Here is a 10,211-nt window from a genome sequence, read left to right on the forward strand (position 1 = left end):
TCCACAATAGGTGAAAATGAATGCTAAAATTGCAATATATAACATAAGAAAAAGAAACCACAATTTTCTTTTCTTTACTTGTTTTTTGTAAAAGGGTTAAAACCTAGAGGCACATACCACTGAGCCTCATCCTCAGATTTTTTTAATCTTATTTTTAAACTTTTGAGACACATTGTTAATCACAATATTAGTGTATTCTTATATCAAACAAGAAATTTGGTCACAAAATAAATATGTCATGTTAGCAAATACTTCTCTTTTACTGATTTTGTTTTTTTTTCCTTAAATTCAAGTGAAAATTGTTTATTTTCATATTTAATAACTTTTTTATAGTTTTAGCCATGATTTTATTTTTTTTTATTTTTATGTAGTGTTGATGATATAACCCAGCACCTTATGTGCACTAGGCAAGCATTCTCCCAGTGAGCCACACACCCAGCCCACATTTAACCCCATTTTAATCAAATTCTTTTCATTCTTTCTACCCACCCTTGCTTTTTTATTTACCCTCTAATCTGTGTGACTAAAAAGGCCTGAGAAATGATACTACTTAATGTTAATTCTGGTGTTTGGGGCACTGGGTTTTGGCAAGATTCCTACCATTTGGCCAGTTTTCCAGTATTCTACTGTATATTTTGAATTCTTTATAGGAGGCTTTAGCATTGTTGTAGAACAATGCAAACAGTTTCCCAAAATATGGCACTATTTTTGAAAGATTTGTGGACAATGAATGACATGATGAGAAAAGAACCTGGCATGGTGTGGTTGTGTGATTCTGAGAAGACACAATTTTCATTGTGAGGTCACAAATGGTGTTCTTACTTATTATGTCCTTCCATTTGTTCTTTAGCATACTTCAACTCATCCTTCAATACCTACTTTAATGTGAAGAATTCATACTCTCAGCCAATACCTATACCCAGCCAACCAGAATTCTTCTCTGAAGACTAAGAATCTGAGCAGAAACAAAGCAACAGCAGAATGGCTTCCAGTGTGCTCATATCGCAGTGGGGTCCTGGAAAGACTATAAAGGGGTTTGGGGCACTGAGATCACCCTGCAAAACCCAGCTCCTGGTTTTACTGAATTTTGCCACCAAGGTTCCCTTGACCTCCCCAGTATCATCAAGAGCATTTTTTTTAAAAGCACCCAGTTCAGTTTCTTCAGCTTAAAACCCAAGTCCCCAACTGCTGCCTATCTCTACAGGATTGAGTCAGGCTGTCAGAATAATCAATAGTTATACATAAGTCATTATAAAGAGGCTTTTTTCTGAGACTCAACCTTGAGAAAGATGGCCATGATCAGACACTTATGCTTCCTCATTCTGAGATGCCTCAGACTGGCTGAAGAAGAGATCACAGATGACTCTTGTTTGCCAAGTATCTGTGCCTATCCTATGCTGAAAGAGTAAAAGAAGGTGCTAAAGGCCACAGAGCTAAAGACAGAAGGCCATGTCCTTTGCAAACATGCTTTTTAAATTCTGCCTGGGCTCTTTCACATATAGGGCATGGACCTTGCTAGTGGCTTGCCAGTGCCTCTTCTGCATCCATAATACAATGATAGTTTTGAAAATGTGCTCATGTTTATGCAAATAATGTATTATCATCAGCTGAATTTTGTAAATGGAGATACTCTGACTTAGGTTAGCAGAGTTTTCAAGGTCAAACATTAAAGATGTGGGATTCAAAGGTGACCAGAATCCAAAGGTAATTGTCCCTCTGATCTTGGGTGGAGCCCATTGAAATAAAGTGGAGAGGATCTAGTTGGCCTTGAATGTTGAGCAGAGCTGGTGAGGCAGAGTCAGGCTGAGTGAGGGGAGCCCAACCCATAAGAACAGTGGGTGGGGAGGAGACAGGGGAAGCATGTGGGAGGCAGCACCCAATCCAGCACTCCTTAGGTGAGCACAGCCTAGGAACCAGGAGCCGCAGTGGTGCAGGAGCAGAGGGCATGGTGGGTGTGTCCACAGGAGGCAAATGCAGTCAGGTGAGGCATCATGAAATTCTGTCAGGAGACACTGTGGACCCATTGGGGAAGCAGAATCTTTGGGCTCTGAGATAGAAATGTGACCTCAGGGTCTGTTTCATTGGGGGTCTCAGTTTTCCCTCTTACACACTGAGGCAATTGAGGGAGGCTGAAGATGCCACAGCACAGTCTTTCTTGGTTTTCCCCTCTCATGGGATGCTGTGCACTTTCCATATTTCAGGTTGACTGGGTCCATGGGTTTTCTAGAAGAGGTCCTGGGGATATCACCTGAGACACTTTGTCTTTGGGTAACAAAATTTTACTAGCATGTTCACAGAGACTTCTCTTAGTGCCTGCTGTGTACATACTGAGACCTGGAGGTCCAGAGAGGGTAAGTCTGTGATGCGGCCATAACTTGCTGGAGCCTAGTTTTGATAGCACAGCCCACTTCACTCACTCACTAAATCATCGGAAGTGTTTGCTAGTACCTAGACAGTGAAAACAACATAGATGGGGGAGGAGGCCTTAACCCTTTCCAAGGGCGACTTTGGGGAACTCACAAAATCTATAAAGTAGAACATGATACGATGCCTGCCTCTCAGCCTGGTCCAGTTTCATGATTCTCTGAAAGGCAGTTTGGCATGGATGGGGCAGGGGATCTATTATGACAATATTATCATTTAGTTTTATTTTTTCTTTTAAATATTTATTTTTTTAGTTGTAGGTGGACACAATACATTTTTTTTATTTTTATGTGATGGTGAGGCTTGAACCCAATGTCTCATGTGTAATAGGGGAACACTCTACATCTATGAAAAACAACAGCCTTTATTTAGTTTCATATATGGAAACATAACCCCTTGCATTTTAAAATAAAACTATAGTACCAGGCTCTGTTCAAGGCAAAGAGTACACAGACCTGTTCAAAACAGCAAGGAAGCTCTGCTCTCATTCTTGTGGAGGCTACTATTAACCTGGTCTGAAGCAAGAATTCAGGCACTAAAGGGACATGGAGTACTAACACTCTTTAGGCATCAGATCTAATGTTACCATCCATGGCAATGTTTTACCTTCTCAATTATTCTAAACCACATCCCTCACCATGTCACTTAGCTGCCCCAATCCTTTTCTACCTGTGAGATAGAGGCCGCCTTAAGGATCCCTCATTGCTAACTTCTCCAGTTCCATCTCCCCACCCCTCTCTGAGGTTTCAAGCGTTCCTATCTCATCCCTACTTGTACTTACTGTTCTGCTTACTGTGGGTACTTTCCCATTGTTATAAGTGCTAACTCCTAATTAGACACTAGAAGTCGCCAGAACTCTACTTTTGACTTTTTTTTTTTTTTCTAGTGTCCACCAGAGTATCTGCCTACTTATTGACTGGCTTGGTTAAGAAACATTTTAGAAAGCCCTTCAGTATTTGTTTTACAAGCAGGTTTTTAAATTTTTTTCATACGAATATTCATTAATTGAATTATGATATTAATCATCCAGCTATGAAAGGGAGTGGTACACTAACTATCCAGTGTATGTGTGTGTGCATGAGTGTGTGTGTGTGTGTGTGTGTGTGTGTGTATATATATATAAACATATATTTTTTTTCAAAATTTATTCAGAAGTAGGATAAGGGTTTCAATTCAGTGATGGCCTCTTTCTACACCTGTTGTTCCTGGGATGTTTAAGGAGTCCTTACTAATATTGCAGGTATTTCTTTCTCTTTTCTATGCTGTGTTTATTATAAGCCATTAAATATAATAAATATATCTCAGAGATGCCAAATGTTATCTCACCTGTAGTTGACCATTGGGGATCTCTAGGCCTAAGTAAATATTCAGTGCTTTTTGGCAAAAGCAGCTTTTAAGTCCCTCAATATAAGGAGGATTTGTGCCTATTTAGCAGAACTTGGCCCTATGGATATGATTATCAATAGAAGATATATTATATGACATGATCGCATGACTTGGTAACAGGAATAAAAGTGGTTTAACCTGATTTATTTATTTATAATTATATATTTCATAAACATTTAATGTACATATAAATATATAATTATTAAGCAATAACTTTGAATACATGTATCTTTCTTTCACACATATATGTTTATGATATTGTCTTTAGGATAAGCAGATTTGGGGATGGATTGGTGTGAGTGTAATGGTGAAAAGATCAAGGACAGTTTCTGAACTTTTGACTTGAGCACTGTAGGGTAGTTGCTGATACTCAATCCTGTATGGAGCAGAAAAAACACATGAGTCAGGGAAAAGAGTGCAAGTCTCAAAGAAGGCTTTTGTGTTGATGTTTGTGATTTCTCCTTGATTTCCACATGAACATATCTGAATATGACAGGAGAGGACTAGGAAAAAATGAATATTTGGAAGGCAGGGGAATGTGCAAAATACTTCAATGAGACTTAGCATGACCCTGGGTGTGGGTGAAGATTTAGAGTACAGGGAGCATTTCTCTGAGCTGGGGACACACCTATGTTTAGCAATGGAGAAGAAAATTATATGAAGGAGACAGAGAGTGAGGGCATCCAGTTAAGGAGATAGAAAATCAGGGAAATGTAATGACATGGATTTCTGGAAGAGATGATTTTTAAAAAGAAAGGCAGAACCTGTTGTTCTAAAAACCACTAAAATGTGAACTACAGGGTGACAAAGGAGGGACCTTGAGATTTGGTGCCATTGTGGTTTCTGATGATCTCAGTGGAGCCCCTGTCCTCAGGTGGTAGGAACTGAAGCCAAATGGAAGATTTTTGGAAAAATTCAGGTCAGCATAAGTGAAGGCAATAGCTGGAGATTATTTTTCTGATTGTGTACAATGAGATAAAGGGAGACTCAGCCAGGTGTTAACATTAATGGCCTCTGAGATTTGGGAAGAGTTTACTTCAGCAAATGTTTCTTTGTGGTTGCAGAAATCTTTTTTCTATTATCATATTTGCCACTTACACCCTAGAGTTGATTTTTTTAGAAGTAATATAGAAGCCCAATAGTCATTTCCAGAGAGTAGGAAGGGTGCTGGGGTAGGGCAAGGGAAAATTAGAAGATAGATAATTAGATATGATTACTGTGTACCTTGCATTTGGAAATAATATGTTCAATTCCATTAACGTGTGCAATAAATATTTGTTAATTATTAACAAATTAAAACTAATTATTCTATTTGATCCCTGAAAAGTAGACACTCAACACTGAGGGAGAGAGTGTCCTTTTGGTTTGTTTCCTGCTTGTGAAAAATGGTTACTGTTAATCACCTATAAAGAGAACTTATTAAATAATTTTGGAAAGAATAGTATGAATTTGAAATGTGTTTTTGTCAAAGTAGAAAGAGGTTATCTGATGGTCACTGAAATATTTGAAGCACTAAAGTCCATCCGTTGTCAAGGTAATTTATACCAGTTTCATCCTTTGGGAATGTAATATTTTCCTTATTCCTTCACTATTTGATGCAATCAAGTCACTGAATCTGCCCACCCATAAAAGACAAGGATACTAAGCTTCACATGCAGGATGGGATGCTATTCTCCTGCATTGTTTTGAACTCTTATATAAGAAATATTTATCTGTTCCCATCACTTATTATCAATGAGGTCAATAATGTTTTATCAGTAAATATATATTCATTTATCACTTTTGCTTATAATTTACTGATAATGGTTTCTATTTTATTGCTCATATTTTTTCAGCTTTCACTTTTTCAGGATTTTTTACTTTAGTTCTCATGTCATTTGTCAGGAATCCACATGTGGGACATCTTGGGAGACTCTGCTGTTAATCTTCCTTCTTTTTCTCCTACAATATTCAGGTTCATTTTTTTAAGTATTATTTATTTATTTAAGTATTTATTTATTTTTTTAGTTATTGGCAGACACAACAACTTTGGTGGTATGTGGTGCTGAGAATAGAAATCGGGCCACACGCATGCCAGGTAAGCGCGCTACTGCTTGAGCCACATCCCCAGCGCCCAGGTTCATTTTTTAATTTATCTTACCAGATCCCAGAATTATCATTTTCTCCAGGGAAATATACACATTTTTACTGGTATTTTTAGGGAAACTTGTATAATTTATCAGGACCAATGCAAAATGAAAACTTTGACTTCTTGTATAAAATCAGGTGACCTCTACAATTGACATCATGCCACATAAATCTATTTCTTTCTTCTGTGATCTCTTCACATGTCATGGTAAATTTTGTCTTTCTTTAATTGTCCTTATTACACAATTTTAAAATTTTAGCAAGACTTCTAACATTCATCTTTATGTATGCCATATCAATTCTAAATGCAAACTCACCAACAAGTCACATTGGAGAGCTTACATATCCATGTTGTGTTCATTAATACCAAAACAGTGAATGTTACACAGAACTAGTGCAATTGTTTTTACTACAAGTTGATAACTGTGAACAATTTCTCCAGCTGGCTTGTAAATGAGTTTGAAAGAACTGGAAGAAAAATGACTGTGGATCACCCTACTTTTCCTTTCCCTTCATATTCTCAGCTGGAGAGGTGGGTAAACACAGTAAAGTACCTTGAGTGACAAAGCTGTCTTCTTTCTGTATTTGAATCTAATTCTGGTTGAACATTAAGGTGTGGCCTCCCCGGGTTTCATCATGCTCCCTTTTTTTACTTACTGGTGAATAAGACATGGTCACATTGTACTCAACTCTCTCTTAGGTACCATATTTCCTTGCCCACTGGTATTTGTGATAATGGGAATGAGAACTCAATGCTCATGATGTGGACAAATGCACTATACCTGCAGGTTATATTTATATGCTGTGTTTATACCTGTGGTCCACTGCCTTCTTGGAATTTACTTATGAAAAATAAGTAGTAAGATAAAATCAATAAAAATTATGATAGCAATTTCAGAATATTCAATCCAGGTCAGATCCAAGTTGAGCAGTAATCCTGACTGTGTAGGAAGAGCATGATGGGGTTAGACCTCCTTTCCCTGCCTTCTGCCTCCTCCTCTCTCTCCATCACCCTTCCCTCCCTCAGTTCCTTGTATCCTCCCTTCCTCCCTTGCACAATAGTAAAAACCCTAAGTAGAATACATGTACTCTGAAAACATTTAAGTGAACATTATACTATTGTAAAGTGTAAGTACAGAATTTTGCTGCAAATATCTAGATGTTATTTATTTTATGCAATTAAAATTTTATATCCATTGAAGAGCAACACCCCATTTCACCCTAACCACATTTCTTTGCAAAAAACATGCTTCTCTCTCTCCTCTCTCTCTCTCTCTCTCCCTCTCTCTCTCTCTCTCTCTCTCTCTCTCTCTATATATATATATATATATATATATATATATATATATATATATATGTAAATTTAGACACATTGTCTCATTCAGTTTCTTAGGGTCTGGCTAACTTGATGAGGCTGGTTTTTAACTTGTGTTCTTCCCACCTCAGCTTCTCAAACCACTTTTATTCAAGGAATGTCCCACTGCACCCAGCTCACTTCATGGGTTTTCATAGAGATTATTTTATGTTTCAGATTCTCAGGTGATGTGTAAGTAATTTCTCTCATTTCAACAGTTGAATCTTTTCCCTGTTCATTTTTTACTGTGCTGTGCAGAAGCTTGTGGTTTAATGGAATTTTACATGTCTGCTTATGTCTCTTCCCTGTCCTTTTACTGTCATAACCAAAGGACCATTTCCTAAAGCAATGTAGTAAAGTGTTTCTTTTGTGTTTTCTTTGTATATTTTGCTCACAAACTAATGCTCTTCTTTATTTTTTTTTCTATTTTAGATTGAAAAAATAGCAACATCATCTGCTTGTGTTGTATAGCAGGATATTTCAAATTTCTACCAATGGATTTCCAGTTTTCCCAGCACCAATTGTTGAAGAGGCTATCTTTTCTCCAATTTATGTTTTGGTCACCTTTGTCTAGTATGGATTGGTATATATTTCTTTTGATATGGAGTTTCCTTTTTCTTCCTTTCTTCCTTTTTAAAATTATTTCTCTGTAGTATAGTTTAAGGTCTAGTACTGTGGTGTCTATTGATTCAATCATTTTATTGAGAATTGCTTGTTGAGAATGACTATTGTGGCTCTCCTATTTTTTTTAAAATGAATTTCACGATTGCTTTTTCTAGTTTTATGAAGAATGCCATTGGACTTTTAAAAGGAATTGCACTGAATCTGTACAAGTATTTTGTTAGTATTGCCATTTTGACTATGATCATTCTTCCTACAAAGAGCATGGGAGATCTTCAATTTCTATCTTTGGTGTTCTGTGGTTTTCATTGTAGAGGTATTTATACCTCTTTTTTAGATTGATTCCCAAGTATTTTATTTTATTCTTTCTTTTTCTTTTTTGAGGCTATTTGTAATGGGGTGGTTTTCCTAATTTTTATTACACTGAATTCATTGCTTGAGTATAGAAATTCATTTGGTTTATGGGTTTTTATTTTATATTCTGCTATTTTGCTGAATTTATTAGTCAAGATAGTTTTCAAGTGAAATTTTTTGGATTTTCTAAATATAGAATCATGTCATTTGTAAATAGGGATAGTTTGATTTCCTATGTTTCTATTCATTTATCTATTCATTTATTTATTAAAGATAAATGAGTAGAAACACAGGTTTTGGATAGAGCTTCAAGGATGATGTTGAATTGAAATGGCAAAAAAAGGCATCCTTTGCCTTTTTTTTTTTTAATTTTAGAGGGAATGCTTTAATTTTTTCTCCCTTAAGCATAATGTTTCTGGGGCTGGGGATGTGGCTCAAGCAGTAGCGTGCTTGCCAGGCATGCGTGCAGCCCGGGTTTGATCCTCAGCACCACATACAAAGCAAAGATGTTGTGTCCGCCAATAACTAAAAAATAAATATGAAAAACTCTCAAAAAAAAAAAAAAAGAAGAATGTTTCTGAGGAGCCGCCACAGAAGGCCCAGGCGCAGCGGCCACTGCCTGTGTGGGCACAGGGCTGAATGGGCAGGGGAGGGGGGGAGGCCATGGAAAGTCCTCCCCCACCAGGCGCAATGGTGATGCGGAGACTGAGAACACCCTTCTAAGGTGATGAGGCACTAAGCAGCCTGGGCAATGGCGTCAGTGGCAGCAGCAGCAACTTTGCGTACCTGGCCCGCTTGTCCCTGGGGCACCCCACACAGCGTTGCAGGCAGAGTGGTGAAGAATGACAGCTGACGCTGAGCCTGAGCAAACAAGTGATGGTGGCGCCACCTCTGGCGCCCTGCGCAGACTGCACCCCCAGCAGTCGCCCGACAGCCTGCTCTCCAGCCCGACCTGGGGCTGGTCCAACCACGCTGACCAACCATCCAGACCAATGGGATGGTCACAACCATGCTGAGGAGCACGAAGTTCTTCTACCCAAGATGGTGGCCAGAGAGGAGCAGGAGTTCACCGAGGACTTTGTCAAGGCCCCAGAGGATTTGAGCAAGCAGCACCAGCTTGGCTGGGTGCAGCTTGGCTGGGTGCAGCCTGGCTGCTGCTGCGGTCTCGCAGAAGGACACTCTGGCACAGCATCGGGGGTCACCCTCCCAGCGGGCACCGGTCTTCCTAAACCTGAGCCACTACAAGGATGGCACTGGGGGTGCTGGGGATACTGCAACTGTCACCTTCTCCTTCTAGCCTGTTCCCTTCCCACTGCCGCTGCCTGCCAGTGGTGTACTGGGGCCGCTGTGCCTGGCTATGCTCAAGGACAGCCACAGATGGTGCCCGACTTGCCAAGCTTTGGCAAGAGCCTGCTGTTGCCAATTGACATGGACATGCAGGAGCGCATAAAGGCTGAGTCCAAGCAGCTGCTCAAAAATATCGCAGCCTCCAAGTGCCCCAAGGGCAAGCTGGAACATCTCTTACCTGGAGGGGAAAGTGAAGAGCTCAAGAGCCAGAACACGGAGCTGGCGTCCACCAGGAGCCTGCTGCCCAAGCAGGTGGCACAGCTCAAGCAGAATGTCTTCAGCCATGTCAACAACAGCCGCCAGCTGCTACCCCAGCACTAGGTGCCCTGGTACTGAGCCCAAGCACAGGGTGCATCCGCGTCCAGTCTCCTGTTGAGGGGTGGACTTACAGAGGGCGGGGATTGAGCTCCCAGGAGTTGGTAGTGTGCGGCCCTGGCAACCCCCTCCAAGAGGGTGCCCAAGACTTGGAGAGGACGCCTTGGACTTGACAAGCTGGAGCCCCTGCTCCTGTGGTGTTGGGGGCGAGCGCATGACCCCCTTGCACTGCCTCTGTTCCCTGCGCTGCGGCCAGGTGTCACATAAACCCAAGACCCAGCCA

At 40.0% G+C, this 10,211-nt stretch overlaps 1 pseudogene; it reads left to right on the forward strand.

Annotated features, from left to right (window-relative positions):
* The first annotated feature begins 9,017 nt into the window (after positions 1–9,017).
* Positions 9,018–9,949, forward strand: LOC143386543 (transcription factor JunD pseudogene; annotated as a pseudogene).
* The last annotated feature ends 262 nt before the right edge of the window (positions 9,950–10,211 follow it).

The sequence above is a fragment of the Callospermophilus lateralis genome, unplaced genomic scaffold (genome assembly GCF_048772815.1).
Source record: "Callospermophilus lateralis isolate mCalLat2 unplaced genomic scaffold, mCalLat2.hap1 Scaffold_488, whole genome shotgun sequence".
NCBI lineage: Eukaryota > Metazoa > Chordata > Mammalia > Rodentia > Sciuridae > Callospermophilus > Callospermophilus lateralis.